Genomic DNA, 21209 nt, shown 5'->3' on the forward strand with positions numbered 1-21209 from the left:
CCGCGGGGCTGCCCCTCCCATGCATAGTCTCAAAGCCTGCGGAGCGCCACTACAAAGGGACAGGGCTCCACGGAGCAGGGCCTGGGGCACCTCGACCTAGGAAGCGAGGACAAACGGGGATGACCACGGCCACGCCACCAGTGCCGACAGGACCCGGGCCCCGGCTGGAAGTGGTTCCTCCTGGCCATGTTTGGGACAACTTGAGCAAACGAAAAGTGAAGAATTAAAAGGGAAAAAAAGTCCACAGAGACACTCAAAAAGGCAGGAAGCAGAGGGGAAAAGGAAGCAAAGGAGAAAACCAGTGCGTCTCAGCCTCAGGAATGGAAGGATGGGCACCACACGGGGAGGCTGTGGGCAAAGACGGCCAGGAGCGTCCGTGTGGTCCAAGCAGCACCCGTGGCCAACTCCTCAGCGAGGGGGGCCTGTGAGCAGGGTGCCCAGGCCCGTCGCCCCGCCAGAAGCACATGCCCACCTGTGCCCGGGGCAGGAGGGGCCTCAGCGCCCCTGAGAGGGGCCGTGGGGTCAGGCTGTGCGGCCACGGCTAATGCCCGAAAGGCAAGGCCTGGCCTGCGGGCAGGCAAAGGACAGGCTGGCCAGCGCCCCGGGGGGGCCGGACGCCACACCAGGGAGCATCAGCCCCAAGACGGAGAAGTGAGTAGCAGAGGCAGAACCCGAAAGACGGGCGGGAGGCAGCGCGGGGTGGAGTGGTCCTGTGGGGAGTCAGGGATGAGGGCGGGACGGCTGGGCGGAGGCGTGGAGAGACGGGCCGGCTCCCCACAAAGGAAGGAGACCACAAATTCCTGGTGGGTCCAGACGTCCTGAGCTTGGATCCCAGTGGCCTTCCAATCCCCGAACTGTCTCCCAGACTCCATCACAGCGCCCCATCCGCAAGGGGACAGCCGGGCAAACACGGCCAGCGGGCCGTGCACTGCGACGGGAAGTCAGGTCGGAGCCACAATAACCCAGATACGGTTTTCCTCTGAGAGATGTGTCCACAAAGCCCAGATGCCCCAGCGTCTGAAAAAGCCCCGTTACTTAGTGCTATGGGTCTGCTGTGAGATTCCGCGGGTGACGGAGGCCACGCGAGCCGGGAGACAAATCAGGAAGTAGCCGGCAGGCCAGCCGCCTTGGCGACAGGCCAGCCCGAGACGCCGGCCCACACATCTGCGGGGCTCGCTCCCAGGCCGCGGCCTGGGCTGGAACGGAGGCGTCAGTCCGTAGTCGGCCCACCCTCTCCTCCGCTTGCTGACTGGACAGCAGCAGGACGACGACAGAGCAAAGGGGGACAGAGCCCGGGGAACGGGGATCGGCTGCCGTCAGGCAGGAGGAAGCCGTCTGAGGGGGCGGCTGCAAGCTCCGCGCACCTAAGAACAGCGGAGGCCAGCGGCGTTTGCCTCAAGTCATCCATTCCCAAACACGGAAAGGTGTCTTAGTGACAAGAGTCAAGACCAAGGGGTCGTTAGTGCTGGTATTACGGGAAGCGACAGAAGAGGCGACTCCCCCGCAGCCACTCATCTTCGTCTCTAGGGACCTGCTTCCCTCCCCCGACACGCACGGCGGTGGACTCACGCGGCACGTGGCTCCTCCCACCGAGTGCCACGTCTATACCGCCCCCCCCCCCCCCCCCCCCGGCCTCGGGCCGGTATCTGAACACCACTCCTCACGGCCGAGTAACCGCATCCCCTCGTGCGACACACATCGACCCACACGGGGCTGCCTCCGCCTGTGGCCGCTGTCGGGGGGGGGGGGGGGGGGGGCTGCCGTGAACACGGGTGTGCCACCTGTGGAGGCCGCGCGGGACGGCGCGGTGACGTCCGCAACCTCCGCCGTGGGCAAAGCCGAGGACAGACGTCCCTCCCACAGAGAACGTGTCCTCACGCGCAAGGACAACACCCATCCGTGCGCCCTGGGAGACGGGGGTGGGTGACAGAGAGTCGCCGGTCCCGGAACGAGCTGCCGCCTTCCCAACACGGGGACGGCGACGCACACCGCGAATCGGGGACAGGGCCGCTGGGCCGCAGCCTGCACTGTGAGTTCCCGCTCCAGGGGGCCGACCCACCCACGGGCCGGCCCCGTGGGCAGGGGAGGGCGTAGGGCTAAGGGCATCCCCTCCACGCTCTCGCCCATCTCCCGGGCCCGTGTGCGCTTCGTGTATGCAGAGCTCGGACACACTTTTACCTCCTCGCCAGCGCCTGCCAGGAAACCGCCTTCGCCTGGCCCTGCACGTGGCACCGAGGGCACGTGGCCGCACGAGGCGGCGGCAGGCCCGGGGGTGAGGCGGCCCAGCGCCCCGTCCCGGGAGCCGTGTCTTCCTGCGCCTCAACCCTGATTCAGGGCCCGGGGCCTCGGGGCGCAGACGATCCCAAGCGGGTCCACAGACACGCAGAGCCAGGATGTGACAAGAAGGCAGGCCGAGTCCTCAAGACCCCTCAGGAGGAGGGTGCTGGGGCTCCCGAGCGGTAGACGGACAGCGGGCTGGACAGGGGGACAGGCCAGGCTGGGCCGCAGAGGCCGGCCCACCTCAGACACACGCGGGGCCTCGTCTCTGTGAGGGTCCCGGCTCGTGGCAGAAACCTGGCTTTGCCGACTGTCCTGGGCCCCCCACGTCCAGGTGTGCGAGCTCATTTAGCCCTCCAAGACCTCGAGGGGCAATGCTGTAATTACTGCCAATTTGCAGGAGGGGACGGAGTCCTGGGGGCTAAGCAGTCGGCCTGACACCCCCAATGTCAAGGCTTCAGGCTCTCCCCTCCACTCGGGACCAGGGACTCAGGACGTAAGTCTCCGTGGTTCTTTTAGCAGCCACGCTTGTCCTGTGTTTCGTCCACCGGCCCACGGCCGGCTCGGCTGAAGCCTGGGCAGGTAGAGGACCAGGGTGAGTGGGGAAGGCACCCCAGAGAGCAGAGGCAGCAGCCCATGCAGGCCGGAGGAGGACGCTGCCTGTCTGCCAGCGGGGGCCACGGCACAGAGCGAGCGCACCGAGGGCACCGCAGGCAGGAGCCAAACCACACACCGGCCCTCCCAGTGGCAGCAGCTGGGGAGGACCGTGGTTTTGTCAGCTTAAGGAAGACAGGAGGTCGGGGCGGGGAGGGGGCGGGTGGCCAGCCAGGCCTGTCGCTCGTCCAGTAGCTCAGAAACTCCCCCGCGAGGCTGGGGGAGTTCACAGGGAAGGCTGTCTTGCTAACTCAGGGCTCTCGGAGGAAGAGACCGCCAAGGCCCAAGCTCATGGGCGCGGGAGGCAGGATGCCCCCAAAGCGTACGACAGAAACGGGTACTGCCCCCCGGGAGCTCACTCTCGCCTAAGGAGGGGGGGCCCAGATTTCACTGACGAGAACGTCGCCCCACGACACCGTCCACAGGAGGGGCCCTTTCTGGGGGCAGTGCCCACCCACCGGCCGCGTCATCCCCAGGCATCCTTCCAATAGCTGCGGGAAGCTCTGTAAACCTACTTGTGACAGGAAGTGGGGGTGGGGGGGTGGGGGGAGGCCTGGGGCTGCACATGGGGACTTGGAACCTGGAGACCCTGCTGGGGTCGCACACAGGGGCTCCGGACCCCCGAGCGCCCGCACAGGGGGCCGAGGGAGGCGCACCCGGCCCTGCCGTAGCCCAGGGCTCCTCTGCTCGCCTGTGCACTGGGGGCTGGAGGCCTTTCTTCCCTAGAGGCCACGCACGCTCGTCAGGGACGGGGGGCTGGTGGCCACAGGGATCTAATGACAAGGCACCTCGTCACCCTGGGAGCCCAGAGGAGAACGCAGGCCTGAGACTGGCAGTGGCCCAGCCCCCTCTCCCGGGGCCCAGGTCTCCCATCGCTAGGGGAGGTCAGCCCCTATCAGTGGTCCTCAAACCTCTGGGAGGCTCCCCCACTCCAAAGCAGCTCCTCCGGCCCCAGGCTCTGGGAACAGAGGCCCCAGGCCGGTTCCTTGTCAGCTCCTCGCCAGCAACAACACTGCCGTGGGGGCCACACGTTGTGAGAGACCTTCAAACAAAACACTCTCCAGCCCCAGCCTTGCTGGTGCGGGGCTCCCGGGGGCGTCCTTCGCCTCTCTGGAGCCTCTGTGGGTTTCGCACGGAGCTCACGTGGCCCTTGGATGCCATCGGTGACCCCAGCGGGCAGGGTGCTGCAGAAAAAGTCCCCCAGCTGCATAAGGGACGCAGACACCTGGCGGGGGAGACACGCAGAGGGCTCCGCACGTCACGTCTCCCGCCGGTGCTGGCTCAGGGAAGCCGCGCGTCCAAACCCGTGTCTCAGCTCTTACTTCCTTGAGGCAGGCCCCCTCCTTCAGGAATTTGGGGACCCCCAGGCCACTTCCTGACTCTCCGTGCTGACCCCATCCTCCCTCCAAAACTCGCACCTGCCCCGTGCCCAGCCTTGCCAGGCCACGGGTGACCAGCGCCCTTCAGGCGACAGCGCCCTGACTCTGCCTGACCCCGAGGGAGGCTCTAGGCACAGGCCCGCAGGGCAATAAGGGATAAGTCCGCCTCTGTGTTCAGGACTCCGGCTGCCTGACGCCCACACCCCGTTGTCCGGGGGCAGAGGGCAGAGCCCCAATCCTGGCCTGGGTGGTGCCAACGCGGGCCCTGGGGCCGAGTGCTCTCAAGGGAAGGCTTCGGGGGACCTTCCCTCGGCAAGACAGGTTGCGAGGGCTTCTTCTGTATCACGGGTGGGGTTTTAGGTCCTATTTCAAGTTGCAGACGCTGCCCGCTTTCTGGGAGGGACCGTTTAGCGTGTGGAATCCACAGGAAACCGCTGGGCGCCCACAGTCGCTGGGAGGCACACGCGTTACTTGCTCCGGCCGCCACACCGGGGCTCTGTACGCAGGCCGACCTGAACCTGTCTGGGTCACGCGGCCAAAGCATATGCTGCTCCCAGTGTGGCCTGTGTGGCTGGAACGACCTGAGACTGAGTTCCTGTCCTCCTTACAGAACTGGAGGCCTCTGCCCGGCCGCTGCCCGCAAGGGAGCTCGCGGAGAGGGGAGGACCGGAGGCGGACAGGAGCCGCCTGCACAGCTCACAGGCCCCGGCACAGGTCAGCCGCCGACCCTCTGGGCTTCCTTTTCTTTCCCTGCCTCCGTCTGCTTCCCCACCACCCGCTCAGCCGCCGGCCGGGGGACGGGCGATTTCACGGCTGAGCGACGCTTCACTCTGAAAACTCAGGTTTCTTTATACTGTCGACTGGCTCCGGTAAAAAGTAAAACAGAGTTCGTTTTCCTAGACTTTCAGCCTGGAAGTGACTGAACGGACCGCTCGGGGCTTCCTCGTTCAAAAAAGATGATCAGGGGCGCCTGGGTGGCGCAGTCGGTTAAGCGTCCGACTTCAGCCAGGTCACGATCTCGCGGTCCGTGAGTTCGAGCCCCGCGTCGGGCTCTGGGCTGATGGCTCGGAGCCTGGAGCCCGCTTCCGATTCTGTGTCTCCCTCTCTCTCTGCCCCTCCCCCGTTCATGCTCTGTCTCTCTCTGTCCCAAAAATAAATAAAAAACGTTGAAAAAAAAAAAAAAAAAAAAAAAGATGATCAGTGGCTCCAACGCTGTGTCCTGAAGACAGAACCGGAAAGGCTTGTCCACGGGCAACACACGCATCTGGATGCAGACCGAAGCCGCCAGAGGCGTGGCTAGCGCAGGGGCACGAACACGGAGAAGGTTCGGTCTGGCAGAGCACAGTGTATGCCTTCCAGCAGCCACATCTGGGACGTGTATGTTTCATGGGGCACGAATCGGGGGCGGGGGGCGGGGGCTCTTTCCGCGACCGTGGTCGGGAGGAGCTGGGAGCCCAGACCTGGCAGCGTTTCTACCCAGAGGCCTGGGAAGGAAGGTTCGAGTTTTCAACGCGAGCAGGGGCGGCCAGGCTTCCGCACAAGGCGGGCTTTGTGTTCAGGTGACGCTCAGTGTGGTGTGGAAGGAAAGGGTCCCCCCACCAGCTGAATCCTCTCCGTAAGTGGGAGGGAACCGGGCGCCCCTACACACAATCCCATCTGACAAAATCTTCATAAAGATGCTGAGTGGTGATGTACACGCACGGGCTGACCACTTTGTCCAAGATCACAGACCCACGGTGCGAAAAGCTGGGCCTCCCAGCCCACAGAGCGCCAGTGTTCCCCTGCTGCTGGGACAGGGCAATGACGGAAGCCCAGGGGCCGAGCCTTCAACCTCTGGGGACGGGCCTGGGTCCCGCGTGGGACCCTGAGGGGGCAGGCGGCTCCCAGTCAGGCTCGGCCGGGAGCCCGAGGAGGGTCAGGGCAGCAGAGGGCCGGGCCGGACGTGAAAGGTAGTGACGGCAGAGCAGAGACGGTAGGGGAGAGGTGTGCAGGGCCGCACAGTGGCCCCAGCACCCTGTCACCAGGCGGCTGGCGGGCTGTGAGGTGCCGAGGGTCCCACACTGCAGTCCAGGACACAGGACACTGCAGTGGCCACGTGGGGGAGGACAGAAATAAGAGTCTGATGGCCAGTCTGGCCCTAACAGGGCGACACGCACCCTGAGAGCCAGCATCGGACGTGGTCCTGGGACCGGCAGGAAGCAGACAGCGTCTGCGGACAGGTCGCGGAACGCCAACACCCTCCCATCTCGTCAAAACGGGCGCCTCCTGCCTCGCCCACCCTCCTCCAGATCACCCACCCAGCCCCAGACCCCACAGCAGGCCGCGCGGTGCCCTCTGCCGCGATGCTCTGTGGGGCTCACGGTCTCACTCACGGGGCCACCAGCCCTGTCCAACCGGGCTCCAGCTACAGGTTCTCTCGAGCTACGGCCCTGATGGCCCACGAGGGCAGGGCCACGGGGCCCAGCCACCAGGGCCACGTGGATGGAGGGTGCATCTCCAAACCACGGGTGGGTTTGCAAAACCAGCTCTCCCAGGCTCAGCTTTGGGAAGGAGAGGCTGTCCTCGGCACGCTACATGGAAAGTGCCGGCCAACACAGGGCCCCCGGGGCTTCCGGTGGACACAAACGAGTGCCCCCAAGCTGGCAGATCCCCGTCGTCTCTGCCCTGAGCACCATTCAGACCGGGGGTGGGGGTGGGGAAGCTTCTCACAGGGGACTGAAAGGATGGGCCTTTCCAGGACGGGGCCCTCCACTCACCGTGCCTCTCCCAGCCCGCTGCTGCAGAGCCAAGGGAACCCAGGGGAAGCGCGCCCAGGGTCAGAGAGAGATCACAGGAGCGCCCAGAGCCAGGCCTGCCCTCACAGGAGGGGCAAGCCCTTCCACAGGTGTGGTCTGGCCTCCCAGCTACGCAGGGACACAGAGGTGCCCACGAAGGCTGCGGGGACAGAGGCGAGACGGGGCGTCCGTCCACTGTGTTAGAACGGGTGCTCCCTCCAGGTCAGAGGGGCATGAGCTGCGTGCCCTGGGGGGGGGGGGGGGGGGTGTGTGTGCCCGCGTGTGTCTCCCGGGGGGCAGGTGTCCGCACGTGTGCACATCAAGTGTGTCCGGGAGAGACGAAGAAGGTCTCAGGAGACTCAAATGGAGGAAAACGGAAGGAAACCTTCACTCTTTACCCTTTTAAGGAGGTTATTTTCCCCACAGGCCACAGGCGACATTCCGGACAGTTCGGGAATTCGCGTCTTCAGGCGACCAGGATGGGGACGAGGGGGCTGCCCGGCAGCAGGTCCCCACAGAAGGGTGTGGGCAAGCAGCCACACTGCCCCTCTTGTTCCCGTCCCAGCCCACGGGTCCACGAAAGCTCACGCCCTCCACACCGCGCCTCCGTCAAGCGGGCCGGGCTGGACGGCGCAGGGCCTGGCCACGGATGGGCTGCACGGTGACTCATCGGGCCCCAGGGCTCTCAGTCTGCAGGGAGCACAGGAGACTGGGATGGAAACATTTATGCAGCCAAGACCAGAAGGCGCTAAAGAAGCCAAGTCCTGCCAGAGGGAGCGCGGGAGCCAGGGAGGGAGGAGCTGACCGCCAGGGAGAAGGGCTTGGCGCCTCGGGACACCGCGGGAAGGAATCCTCCCGAGGGCCCGGGCGGGGCAAGAGGCCGTCGACGTGCTCCATCCTGTAGCTCAACGTCTGCCCACCTCCCGGCCACCAGATCGACACAGAGCGTGTAACGCGGCCACCACCACTCACACACCTGCCACGCCACGAGCTGGTGGAGACGCCACGGCGCCCGGAGACGGTGGCGCCCCGAGTGACAAGTGCCCGAAGGTTCACATGTGGGACCCACGGGGCTGCAGGCACGGGGACGCGGGGCATCGAGGGGGTGGTGCGTGCCCGCTGGCCAGCCGGGCCGAGAGCACAGCGGAATCACCCGGGACGCTGCCTCCAGGGGACACACGGACACACGTGCACACACTTCCCCCCAGGAGATGCAGCACACCCCCGTGTGACCTCAAAGGCTTATGCTCTTTCCACACAGAGAAGCAGCTTACGACCTTCCCAGATCACCTGTGAGACAGGCACAGGACTGGAAAGGACCCAGCAAAACACAAACACGGGAGCGAAAACCCAGAGACCAGGCAGAGGTCCGCAGCGGGGTCACAGCCCTGGAGCCAGTGCTCATCCGGTGGGATGACGAGGACCACGCAGAAGCGGGGACCCGAGTGCGCCCGGCACAGCCCCCGGGGACGGGAGGGAGACTCAACCACGGCACGCGGGTCCCTAACGACGCAGCCAGGGGGGCGGAGGCAGCCGCAGGGGGAAGGCCCGGGGGAGCACAGGCTGCACCACCGGCCAGAGCCCCGCTCCGGGAGGACGAGGGAGCCCCGCGCACCAACCCTCCTCCCATCCTGGCCGACCATCCGAGGAGCTACAGCCACGAGCTTCGGTAAAGGACACAAAATTCTCAAAGCTCTGGCCTTGGCCGGCTCCCCGGGGACCCTGGAGCTGGACCTTGGCAGCCCTTCCTCGTGGCTCAGAAAAGGGCCCCAGAAGCCCTGGTTCTCAGCCCAACACTGGCACTGGAACAAAGCACGGGCGGTCCTGGAGGGTCGGCTCGTCTCCAGGGAATTCGGAGTCTCAGGTAAGATCTGGGCTTTAGCACAGGGGTGGGAAGTGCAGGTTCTGGCAGGGAAGCAAAACAGCACGGCCTCGCGGACCGACGCGGGCGGCCTCACGTCAGGTTAGAAACAGTCCGAGCGCATCGACAGGTGCACGGCGCAGGAAGACACGGGGCACGCGCACAGTGGGACAGCATCCACCCGTGACGTGGACCGGCACACGGACCGGCCACGCGCCACGCTCAGCGAGGCAAATCAGAGGACAAGCCCTGCGTGACTCACACACACGTGGAAGCTAAGGAGGTTAAACCCGCTGTAAAAACTGGCAGGGACCTGGGCGGCTCAGAGTGTTGGTTTGGGCTCAGGTCACGGTCTCAGGGCTTGTGGTGGAGCCCAGGGTTGGGCGGAGACTGCTCGGGATTCTCTCTCCCTCTTCCTGCCCCTCCCCTGCTCACACGCTTCTCCGTCTTTTGAAATAAACTTAAAGAAAAAAACCAGGGAGACGGTGGTTATGGAGGGAGGGGGGTGGGGGTAAAACGAACGACGTGTGAGGACACACACGTGAACGGGAGGTGACAAAGGCGACAAAGGCACAGAGACCCAGCCTACAGCCGACGACCGCAGACAGGATGACGGGAGGCCTCGCCAACACCACCACGGCGGGACTCTCCTCACAGGAACACACCATACGCCTCGTCTTTACAACGCGTGACGTCACATTTATCAAACGGAAAATTTAACAACGAACAAGAAAACCTCGCGTTCCCGCTTATAAGTATCCACCCAAGGGGAAAAAATACTATGCTTGCCTGTAAAAATGTACGTGCGTGTATAAAAACCGTAAAGCAGCTGTGACAGCCAAATCCTGGAATTAACCCAAACGTCCCTGGAGTGGCGGACGCACAAGCCACCCCTCTCTGAGCGGGGGAACTGCCCAGCATCAAACAGCAATGACCTCTGACCCGGCACCACGGCATCACGGCATCACGCCGAGGGAGAAAGTGCCTGAGGCACGAGGATTCGGGAAAAGTCCAGGGTCAGGCCTTGATGCTTTAAGTTCCTGGGTGACCGAAGAGATGACTCCGTTGCTCTGTGGCTTAGTCACCTGTGCCGTGAAGTAGGATTTGGCGCGTCCCTACCTCCTGTGGAAAACTGTCGAGTTTGAGGAAATCGTCGTAAGTGCTTCCAACAGCGTGTGGAGGGTGGTAAACACTCGGGACGTCCCAACGGCGCCAGTGAAGGCCCTGACTCTGGGGAGCCCACCCCGGTGTCTTCTCGGCCCACTGCCCTCCGCCCCTCTGGGGTGAACGGGAAGCGGGGGGAGGGGGCGGGAGGAGGACTGCCGGGCCCAAGAGAAGCCGTAGGGAAGAGCTGAGAGCCAGGGACGCGAGTGCGAGGGCAGCCGGAGAGCAGGAATCACGGACATCTCGCGAGAACCCGTCTTCCACGTTTCTGTGTTCTCTTTCCAGACACGACCCAAAGGTGGCCCTGAGGAGAGAGGAGGCAAGCAGCCCGGCCCCTGGTGGCAGCCTCGGCCCCTCGGCCTCTTCCTTGTCAGCGGAGAGACAGGCGGGCGGGGCCGTGGGCAGCCGGTGCACCGCCCGGAGAGGGCCCCGTGCTCCTGGGCCCAGAAGGAGCCAACCTGAGACAGCCCGGCAGCCCCGCCCAGGCTGGCCTCACCAACAGCCGGCCTTGTCGCCTGCAGGGACGCCTCACCCCTGGGCCCAATTCCGAAGGCACAAAGAGGTGCCAGAACCGCACCCTTTGCCCACGCAGCCTCGGGGCCCAAGGACCAGAGCCGGCAAACCTCAGTTAAACCCAGGAGACGGAGCTTGGGTGGGGGGGGGGCGGGGGGGACAGCACTCTGCTTTGTGTGCTGCTGGGACACACTGGGGCCTTCCTTTCCTTGAATGTCCCCCTGCCTGGGAAGGGGCTGTCCTGGAGCCTGGCGAGCAGGCGGGTGGTCTACAGACACGAGCAAGCGTGGAGGCCGGCACCCGGCCCCGCCACGCGGACAACACGGTGAGGCTGGAGCCCCCTCGGCCCCAAGGAAGGCCCCCTGCTTCGGGAGAGAAGCGCAGGGCGAGGCGAGAAGCAGTCGACAGGCTGACGAGTCTGGGACGAGCTCTCGAGGCCTCCGTCCTCCTGGCTGGGTGACCCGGAGCCCGGCCACCAAATCAGATGACAGAGTGCACTGGCACAAGCCAGGGGGCCTCCGACAACGAATGCCCCCCAAACCACCGGCAAAGACGATACCCTTCGCCCCAGGAAGTGCCCGGAACACTGGCCAGCTGCGGGGATCGGACACGGGGACAGCCTAATGCGGTTTCCCGACCTGTGGTCAATGTTCACAGGATCTTCTTTCCAATTTGCCTTAATTAAAGATTAACATGCCGCATCACTTCCTCTCAGTCCGGCCACTATTCTTAATTGTGAGGTCCCTCAGCGGCCCGGGAATCACTCATCACCATAAGCAGCAGCAATGGACAACATCATGATTTACCGTGTCTCTCGGACAAAGCCGGCCAGATGGGCGCCTGGGGAACATGTGCGCTCACGTCGCGTCGGGGTGGGGTGCGGAGCAGGGGTGTAGAGCAGGGATGCGGAGGTGGGGTGCGGAGATGGGGTGCGGAGGTGGGGTGCAGGGGAGGGGTGCGGAGCAGGGACACGGAGCAGGGGTGCAGAGGTGGGGCGAGGAGCAGGGGTGCGGAGATGGCGTGTGGAGGAGGGGTGCGGAGCAGGGGTGCAGGAGAGGGGTGCGGAGCAGGGGTGCGGAGGTGGGGCGCAGAGCAGGGGTGTGGAGGTGGGGTGCGGAGCAGGGGTGCAGGGGAGGGGTGCGGAGCAGGGACACGGAGCAGGGGTGCGGAGGTGGGGCGCAGAGCAGGGGTGTGGAGGTGGGGTGCGGAGCAGGGGTGCAGGGGAGGGGTGCGGAGCAGGGACACGGAGCAGGGGTGCGGAGGTGGGGCGCAGAGCAGGGGTGTGGAGGTGGGGTGCGGAGCAGGGGTGCAGGGGAGGGGTGCGGAGCAGGGACACGGAGCAGGGGTGCGGAGGTGGGGCGCAGAGCAGGGGTGTGGAGGTGGGGTGCGGAGCAGGGGTGCAGGGGAGGGGTGCGGAGCAGGGACACGGAGCAGGGGTGCGGAGGTGGGGCGCAGAGCAGGGGTGTGGAGGAGGGGTGCGGAGCAGGGGTGCAGGAGAGGGGTGCGGAGCAGGGACACGGAGCAGGGGTGCGGAGGTGGGGCGCAGAGCAGGGGTGTGGAGGTGGGGTGCGGAGCAGGGGTGCAGGGGAGGGGTGCGGAGCAGGGACACGGAGCAGGGGTGCGGAGGTGGGGCGCAGAGCAGGGGTGTGGAGGTGGGGTGCGGAGCAGGGGTGCAGGGGAGGGGTGCGGAGCAGGGACACGGAGCAGAGGCGCAGAGGTGGGGCGAGGAGCAGGGGTGCGGAGGAGGGGTGCGGAGGAGGGGCGCCGAGGCGGGTGCGGAGCAGCGGTCAGAGCGGGGTCAGTCCGCGGGCAGAGCTGTCCGTGCGCCAGATCAAGCGAGCACACGAGGCGTCCCCCCCAGTCCCCGGACGGTGCACCCCACAGCTGTCACACAGGCGAGGCGCCGGGGGGGCGTCAGGGGGCAAGAAGGAGAGCCCGCGAGGAGTCCGTGTGCGCGAAGACGCCGCGCGAGACAACCTGCGAGTCTAGTGAACGGGGTGTTGTTCAGAGCGCCCTCGTGTGATGGCGGGAAGAAAGGCCGTTCACCTGCGCACTCTACTTCTGAATCACGTGCTGGCGGAGGGTGGCCGCACCGCGTGGCTCTGCCAGCCGGGCCCTCGGGGCGCCGCGCAGAGAAAACGACAGCTGGCGGTGGGGCCGGGCCCACCCGGGAGCCTTCCATTAACATCAGCTTCCCGGTTTTATTCCTTCGCCTTCCTTCAAAGAACGAGCAGCCTCATTTAGCTAAAGTTTAACGGGGAGCACACACGTCCACAGAAACACAATTATTTCTGTGACAAAGGACCGGCTGGGAAGGCCGCGAGCCTGACGGCACTGCCACTTACAGCCCCGACTCAGGACTTCACAGCCCGGAGGCAGTAAGACAGCTCCCGGCCTCGGGCGCAAGGGCCCCCCCGGGGCCCTGGGGGCAGCGGCCAGGGCGCGCCGTGTTTCAGTCTCTATGGGGGGCGCTGCGAGCACGGTCCCCTCAGACAGGCCAGAGTCCGTCAGAATTTTTCTGGGTCCAGAAGCCGCGCGACGTGGTTCACGACCGTGTGGACTGTGGCCGTTCCGCCACGAGGCAGAGCCCCGGCCGAAGTGAGCGCGATTCGCTGGCGGGGCTCCGGACCGGGTCCTCCAGCCGCGTCGGGGGATCAAGGCCCCTGGTGCACACGCTTCGGGGCGGGGCTTGGACGTAACCTCATTCGGAGAAGGCGTTTCTCTCATGCCGAGAAGGGTCCTGCTGACGTTGGGGAGGAGGGGCCGAGGGGCCGTCTGGAAAGCGGGGTGGGCACGTCCTCGCACCCCTGCCCGGTGTCACAGGCACCCAGGCCCCTGCTCCAGGGCGCCCCGCATAGGGAAGGGGGCTGCCACACCAATCCCCGTGCCCACTCACCTTGGTGGGGGCCCCTCCTACAGACACAGCCCCCAACCCCTTGGCGGGACCCCACGGTGACCCCACGGGAACCACCCGGCACCCGAGCCGCGTCTGCACGGCGGTGGAAGACGTCTTCGCCGCACAGAGCGTCTCTCCAGGCGCCTGCGCGTCTACGTGGCCCCGTGTGTCCCGGCGAGCTAGGCGGCCGGGCTCTTCGGCCCGACCGCCCTCGTAAAGGGCCGAGGCCGGCGGGGCGGCCTGCGCGCGTTCCTGCCAGACCCCGCCGCACCAAGGGGCCGGTGACGCTGCTCTCGCTCGGCGCCGCCAGCAACCCGGGCTGTGCCGTCCTCTCCTTCCCGCCCGCATCCGCTACTTCGACGCGCGGTACGTGCGGCTGGCGATGCCCTTCAAGTCCCCGCCGCGGGGTTCTCCGCCCTGCCTGCGCCCGGCTGCCAAGGGTGCCCGCGGGCCTGCGGCGAGCCCGGCTGCCGCGGCGGGCCGCGCCTCCTGCAGCTCCCCGGGGCCGGCGGCCCCGCCGGGCACGTCCGGGGTGCCGTACGAAGCCACTCTGTGCCAGGGAGACCCGCCGACCGCCCGGCCCGAGTATGAAGTCGTGAAGGTCAGCCCGGGCTTCGGGCCGGCCCGGCGGGCAGCCCCTCCCCGGAGGGACGCGGCCCCTGCTCCCCCCCGTGGTTCCGGCCGCCGCCCCGAGCGCGTCTGCCCGCCGGCCGGCGTACCACCCGCACTCCTGTGGCAGGCCCGGCTAACGCTGCAGAGGGACGGGGGCTCGCCCGGGGACGAGCTCCTCACGAGCCCCGCGGAGCGGGTCCCGTTTGGGAAGAGCCGTGTGGCTTCCCTGGCCGGCCTCCTCCTCCACAGGCCCCGCTCAGCATCCCGGAGCACCTCACCCAGGCCTCGCCCGGCGGTGCAGGAAGGGAGAGGCCCGGGACGGCTTGTCCCTGAAGAGAGTGGGGGGGGGGGGGAGGCGATGCAGCAGACGAGCCAGACGGGCGATGAGGGGGCGTGCCTGGCGGGTAGGGAACAGCATCGTCTGAAGGCGCGGAGAACGAGCTTCCCGGCATCGGGCTCCACTTACGCACACGCTCCAGAGCTTGGGTCAAACCAAGGCTTTGCAGCGACAGGAAACCCTGCGAATGCAGGGTGCAGTGAGTGTCCGGGCAGGAGCCGGCCGAACACATCTGACTGGTCCTGGCTGACAGGTCCTCAATTCTAATGGGTGATTCCACGGTTAGCGTGTCCGCTGGCCGGCACCGGTCTCTACCCCTACCCAGGTCAGACGACGACAACGACAGAATTTATGGCCATGTTACAATCTGGCCCTGAAGGGCTCTTACCTGGTTACCCTTTAACACTGAGAGAGTTTGGCCCTCGCAAGTAGCACCAAGAGCAAAGAAGTTTGCCTTGATCTTTCTAAATTTGCCACCATCGGCGGAGTCTGAGAGTGTCACCCGCGTGCTGATAAAGCACCACAAGACGCTTCCTGCCCCGCTGTGGCCTGGCAGGCAGCCGGTGCCCACCGCCAGGAGCTCTGGGTGGTCCGCGAAAAGCTCTGTGCCTAAAGCCTCCACCACGCCATTTGACATTATTTGCGGAAAGGCTGGTAACATATGAAACATAAAATACGAGGTTCAATGATTAACCTTAATCCAAAATGTACATTTACCATTCTTGCTACATTTATATCAAGATCTTCCTGGTTGGGGTGCCTGGGTGGCTCCATCAGTTAAGGTCCGACTTCGGTTCAGGGTCACGATCTCACAGTCCGTGAGTTCAAGCCCCGTGTCGGGCTCTGTGCCGACAGCTCTGAGCCTGGAGCCTGCTTGGGATTCTGTGTCTCCCTCTCTCTCTGCCCCGCCCCCGCTTGCGCTCTGTCTCAAAAATAAAGATTAAAAAACAAAAACAAAAACCAAGATTTTCTTGGTTGAACACAGAAAGGAGACGGGCAAAGGGAAGGTGTCTCTCTGGTTGTAGGAAACCCATGCCTTTGAGAGCTTTGATTTTTTATCAGAACTTTACTGTTAAGGGCAATTTTACTAGGTTTGCAACTGAAGTGAGAGGGAATGGAGGGAATACCCACACACCCTCCCCGCAGTGACACCCCCACCGGACGGAGCGTTTGTCACAACATGCATGGGATGGACCTACATCGACACGTCACCGTCACCCAGAGTCCCAGTTCCCATGTGGGCTCACTCCTGGGGTGTAGACAGACCTATACTGTCCTTCATTAAGGCATCACAGAGAGTACCCACTGCCCTAAGACCCCCCCGCCCCGTGCCCTGCCTATCCACCCCTGTCCTCCCCCACCCCTACCACCCCCCCCACCCGCCCCCGGCACCCACCCGTCCTCTACCGGCTCCCTGGCCCTGCCTTTCCCAGAAGGCCACTCGGCTGGGATGACCCAGGGGGCGGCCTCTCCAGACTGGCTTCCTTCACGCAGTAACCTGGGTCGAAGGTGCCTCCGCGTCGTTCTTGGCTTCGCGGCTCCCTTCTTTCCGGGGCAGAGTAACACTCCTTTGTCTGGATGGCTTCCACTCTTAGGGATATTTTGCGTTCCTCTGCAAGCTAACGGCCAAGGCGTGCGTGCCGTCTGCAAGCCTGTCTTCAATGCTGATGCCACTTCTTTGCAAAAACAGGATTTGGGTCTTGTGGTTAAGGAGCTTCTGTAACATGCCATTAAAACACTTCATGCTTGAACAACCCCTCCCCTTCCGTTTCTGCTCCTCGGTGCGCTGGCACACCCACGTGGCCTGTGCCGGGGACGGCAGGCAGGTGTGAGTCCCACGCCCGCACGTCCGGAGAGGCTGGCAGGGGGCGAACAAGGAAGTTGGGAGCCCCTAGAAGGGAAGACGCTCCCTCCCTCCAGGAGGCTCAAGCAGGACAAAGGGCATCCCGGCTGACGTGTGAGGGCCACCCCTTCCCGTGCGACATAATAATTTTTTACTGGATTGGATGCCGGACGTTGTGAACGTCCCTTGTTGAGTGTTGAACTTCACACTCAGGCTCGCCTTTTCAAAAGGACTGAAGTTCACTCTGGAGGACACTTCGTTCCTTGTAGATCTGCGGGATTCTCTGGAGAGCTGTGTTTAAGCTTTGTTAGTGAGGTCTGGGGGGGCCTAAATACTCCAGCACCCCTTCTCTCCTCTTTGTCGTAACGCTCAAAAACACCTCTATCCTGACCAGCGAATTGGGACACGGACCAGCGTGATGCACACTCTGGGAGCTTGTCAGCTCTCCAGACCTCGGGGGCCCTTTCTCAGCGTGGCTCCCCACTCCCCAGCCCGGTCTCCTGCCAATTCCAGCTCCCTCAGGCTTCCAGAAATCCAATCCCGTCCCCTCAACGTGGTCCGGTCATCCTGCACTGCTAGGAACCCCTCCTGACTCCGGACGGGTGCCCGGGTGAGAACAGGCGCTCACTGCACTCGCTTCCTCCTCAGAGGCCACGGTCCCGCACTGCCTACCGTCCCAACGTCTCAAAACAGCTCATTCTTTTATTTTACCCAGCTTTTGATGGCTTATAGCAAGCCCCCTTACGTTACTCATTCACGGCCAAGGCAGAAGGACCTAAATTAATGTACAAATACATAGCAACAGACACCGACAGCCTGTGAGTTTGCAACCCGAAGGAGGGGTGAGGCTCACGGGTGTTCAGCGCTCCTCAGAGAAACAGCTGACTGGGGCTGGGACAGCAGACACGGAAACCAGGCCTAGAGAATCTGATCCCACGGAGTTTCTCAGCATTCTGGCTAAAGGGATAGTTTTAGAACCCAGCCACAGGAATGTCAGTCGGTGGTTCTCAAACGTTTTCTTTCGAGCGGTAGGATCGTTTCTTTAAACAAATCGTATAAGGAGGCCCAACGTCTGAGACACCAGGAGGTCCTGCTCTGACAGGAGAGGAGGTGGGGAAGCCGGTCCTCTGGAACATGAAGGTGCCCCAGGAACAGCAGGCCCCGTGGGGACGGGCAGCTGTCGCACGTGCCATGCAGGTCTTGTCCGCTGACCCCCCATCCGGGGACAGATGGGACACACTGACCACGGGAGCTTTTCAAGGACAGAGCCAAGAGAAGGGTCAGGAGCCACAGAGAAGCAAGGCAGCGTGCAGAACCGTGGCTTTCCAGCAGTGGGGTGAGACGTGCACCCAGGAGGCTGACAGGAGAGCTCGATTTCACAAGGATGAGTCAGAACTGAGGGGTGGGGGGAGGGGGAGGGAGAAACCACTTCCTCCGGCTCTGAGCCTCTCCCTGACGAGCGAGGTCGACCCAGGTCTCCAGCAAGACCTCCTAGGACGTGCCACTGGCGGACGGCCCCAGGCGGAACCGCGTGTGCGCTGTCCACCCCTAGCCTGTGCGAGCCTCACGCGCTGCGCTCCGGCTGCCGCTGGCACCTCGCTCTCAAAGGACTAGAGGAAATGTGCAGAGAGCTCCGGGCAACGGCCGAGAGGGGCCCAGCTGTCCAAAGAGTCAACAGCAGCGAAACCATGGGGACCGCGCATTCACGGTGTCACAAAGTGCCCGAGGGTGAGTGGGGAGCGAGGCTGCGCAGAGGCCGGCCGGCACCTGGACACCTACGATCCCTTCCCGTGACGGAAGAGGCCGCATGGCGGGTCTGCGGACTCCCATCGATTTTTCTCTAAGGAACGGCCTCCGCGCAGACAGCGTCCGTTCGGCGCGCCCCGGTCTGGACACACACCTTTGCACACGCCCAGGACTGCCTGCCGCCGAGGTCGCACGGATGGCAGTGCCGACGCGCAGGCTCCCATGGGCACGGGCGTGGAGCTCAAACGGGAGGGGGTGCCCGGTGGGCACACCCCCCCACCCCCCCACCCGGCTCGTCCAGAATGTCAGGTTCCGACACTCGGCCCCGGCCGATGTCTGCGGACTCGAGGCGGGCCTGCAGTGTTTCCTAACCGGCCAGCCTGCGGCAGACTGAGCCCCTCGGCTTCCCCAAGGGGGAGCATGCACAGCGATCCTCGGCCACGCTCGTGCCCCCACCGCTCTAGGCCCGGCCTCAGTCTTCACAGAGGTGGTGCTTGCCTGAGTGCTCAGGCTTAGGGTTAGGTCTCGTGAGGACGAGACCCAGAAGGGCTTCATAAGCGTCTCAAAGAAACCTACTGCCCAGGCATGGGCAGGGGCTCCCGGCTTCCCCCAGCTCGGCTAAGCAGAGAAAATGCACGAAAGGCAGTGTGGGCAGTGTCGCCCGCCTGACCCCCCCCCCCCCCCCCGCTAACCCCCCCCCAAGCAGCGCACCGGCTGGGCTGTGCTTCCCGCCAACGACGGGCTCTGATGCTTGGCAGCCACGTCGCGCGGGGTCCCAACTGTGAGCCGAGTCCCGCTGGCTGCCCTGCGAACCCCTTGGATGGACACGCGCTCTCCCTGTGGCAGCCACGGGAAATGGGGGCCCAGCCGTCCGGGACCGTGCCGGCGTCTGGTGAGGCAGGCCGGCTGGTGAAGGACGGACCCCACCCGAGGACAAGGACGACAGACGGCGGGTGTCCAGCATCACGCAGCTCCAACCACGCCCCCACGCACCCCCACTTTACCCAGGGTCATGGGGCGGCTGACCGCAGAGGGAGAAAGCAGGGCCTGGCAATTCAGAGACTGGGCGTCCTCCCTCCGGGGCGCTGCGTTGCACCTCAGGGGTCCCTCTGCGGGTGGGGGCACAATTCTTTGTCACAGAGGAGCAGGGCTGGCAGGGGTGGGGACGTGGGGAAGGTCGACCGCCGCATGCAGACAGCGCCGGACCTGGAGCACCTGGGAATGAGGGTGAGGGTTCCCGGGGTCCCCTCAGCCAGGCAGGCCTCCTGGCTTTACTACAGGTCTGTGCTCTGCGCCATGCCCGTTACCGAGCTGCATCTGCAAATTTAACTAAATGAAAGCTGACCAGACTTGATTTCCTTTGACGTTTCCCTATCATCCCATCCTGGGGACGGACAGAAAAACCTGCAAACGAGTCCGGTTCAGCACTGAGACAATCCTGTTACAGGGCACCAGCCACGTGGGAAGCACGCTGTGTGCCAGTGAGGACCCTGGGCCTCAGAGTGGCCAGACTGAGGCTTAGGGCCACCGTGCCTGAGCTCAGGCTTCCCACGCGGGCAGCACTGGGTGCTCGGCGACGGTTACGTGGGCCAGTGGATGCAACACACTCAGCGCTTAGCAAATGAAGCCTCGCGTGAACGCTCTGGAAGGGGAGATTTTTATATTCACAGGAAGTCTCCACGCATTGCAAGACGTCCGCGAGATGCTCTCGTCCCTGGCCACGCAAACGCCAGCTCGGGTTCAGTGGACTGAAACCCTAAAAGCAGGGTTCTGTCCCTTATGCTAACTAGTCGCGAGGGCCGACAGGTGGCCACCTCTGGTGCCCTGAGACCTGGCAGCCCCAGGCTCGTCCACGTCAGCGCGCCGGCCTCAGGGCCGTCCAGCTCGCTGTGAACTCAGCAGGGCGCGCAGAGGGGACCCCCGGAGCTACCGGGAGGTCCTCCCCGGCCCCGGGGCCCAGTGGGGCCGCGGGCCAGCAGGCCACGGGCTGGGGCGAGCAGTCCGCGGCTGTGTTTACGTGACGTGTCTTGGCTATTTCAAGGCTTAGGTTTTTATTTTATTTATTTACTTTTAACTCAAGAAGAAGTTTTAACTTTCTCATGACTCATTTCTTTCAAAATCGTGTCCTTGGGCACTTGCAGCGTCGCCATGGTGCGAGGGAGCGGCCGGCTGAAGTAGGTCTCGGCTCACAATGGCATCCGCGGTGTCACGATGTCATTCAACACTGTAAGAAGCTAACAGATCAGGATCATGGCTCAATCCTACGTCGGAAAGAACGCCGGGTGTTAAAGATTTATCCAAAGGAAATTTAACACAGCATTCTCTGTTGATAAACGTGTATGTTTCCCAAAACAAATATCTGAAAGATGTGAAGCTATGATCATTCAAAACACCTTCCAGCTCGTTTGAAACAGGCTCTGTGAAAACAGACCGTGAAGGGGGGCCACGCTAGCCGCCACCGTGCAGGTGACCGGAGGGGCGCCCAGTGCCGACGACCCGCGGGCCGCCAGATGCCTCCGTTTCCAGCCTGAAACCAGCCTCTCTCCCCTCCGGGAGGAGCACACGGCAGCCTCCACGGTGCCAGCTGCTGCCATCTGGCTCATTCACGATCAGAACTACGAAAGATGGCCCTCAGTTTTCAATCTCACAACTTCAAAAGGACTTAAAAAGAGAAAAGCCACCAAGAGGGAGGTACGAGGTCAACGAAAACGTGATGTCCCTGACAACCGCATTAGCTGGCGCAAGCAGCCAGGGCCCGCAGGTCCTAGAGGCCCTCCAGACCTGACGCGCGCGCCTGGGAACGCGCCTGGGGACGGGGCGGCCCTGCCAGCCTCTCTCCAGGCCGCCGGGGTGCCGGGAGACAGCAGCTACTCGCGGGGCGGTCAGGCCCTGGGACTGGGGACCGGGGCCATCCCCCCCTGCACAAGGGCTGTGGCCGTGGCTGGTCACAGAGCCTGCAGGGCAGGTGCACTCCGGCGGTTTCCAGAGTAAAGGGAAGGAGACAGAGGAGACACGATTCATCCCCACGGCAGAGAAACCACTCTGCTTCCTAACGTGCTTGCCCCAAATACCTGCTATTTCTCAGGTTTAAATTTCTTTCTGCAAATGCCTTTGTGAAATTCCTAGGTTAAATTCTCTGTATAATTTGCACAC

The 21209-nt window shown here is 64.1% G+C and overlaps 1 protein-coding gene across 7 annotated transcripts in view; it reads right to left on the reverse strand.

Moving 5' to 3' along the window:
- Window positions 1–21209, reverse strand: part of CE3H7orf50 (chromosome E3 C7orf50 homolog) — a 110981-nt gene that overhangs the window by 47247 nt on the left and 42525 nt on the right. The window lies entirely within an intron of this gene.

Source organism: Panthera leo, chromosome E3 (genome assembly GCF_018350215.1).
Source record: "Panthera leo isolate Ple1 chromosome E3, P.leo_Ple1_pat1.1, whole genome shotgun sequence".
NCBI classification, from domain to species: domain Eukaryota; kingdom Metazoa; phylum Chordata; class Mammalia; order Carnivora; family Felidae; genus Panthera; species Panthera leo.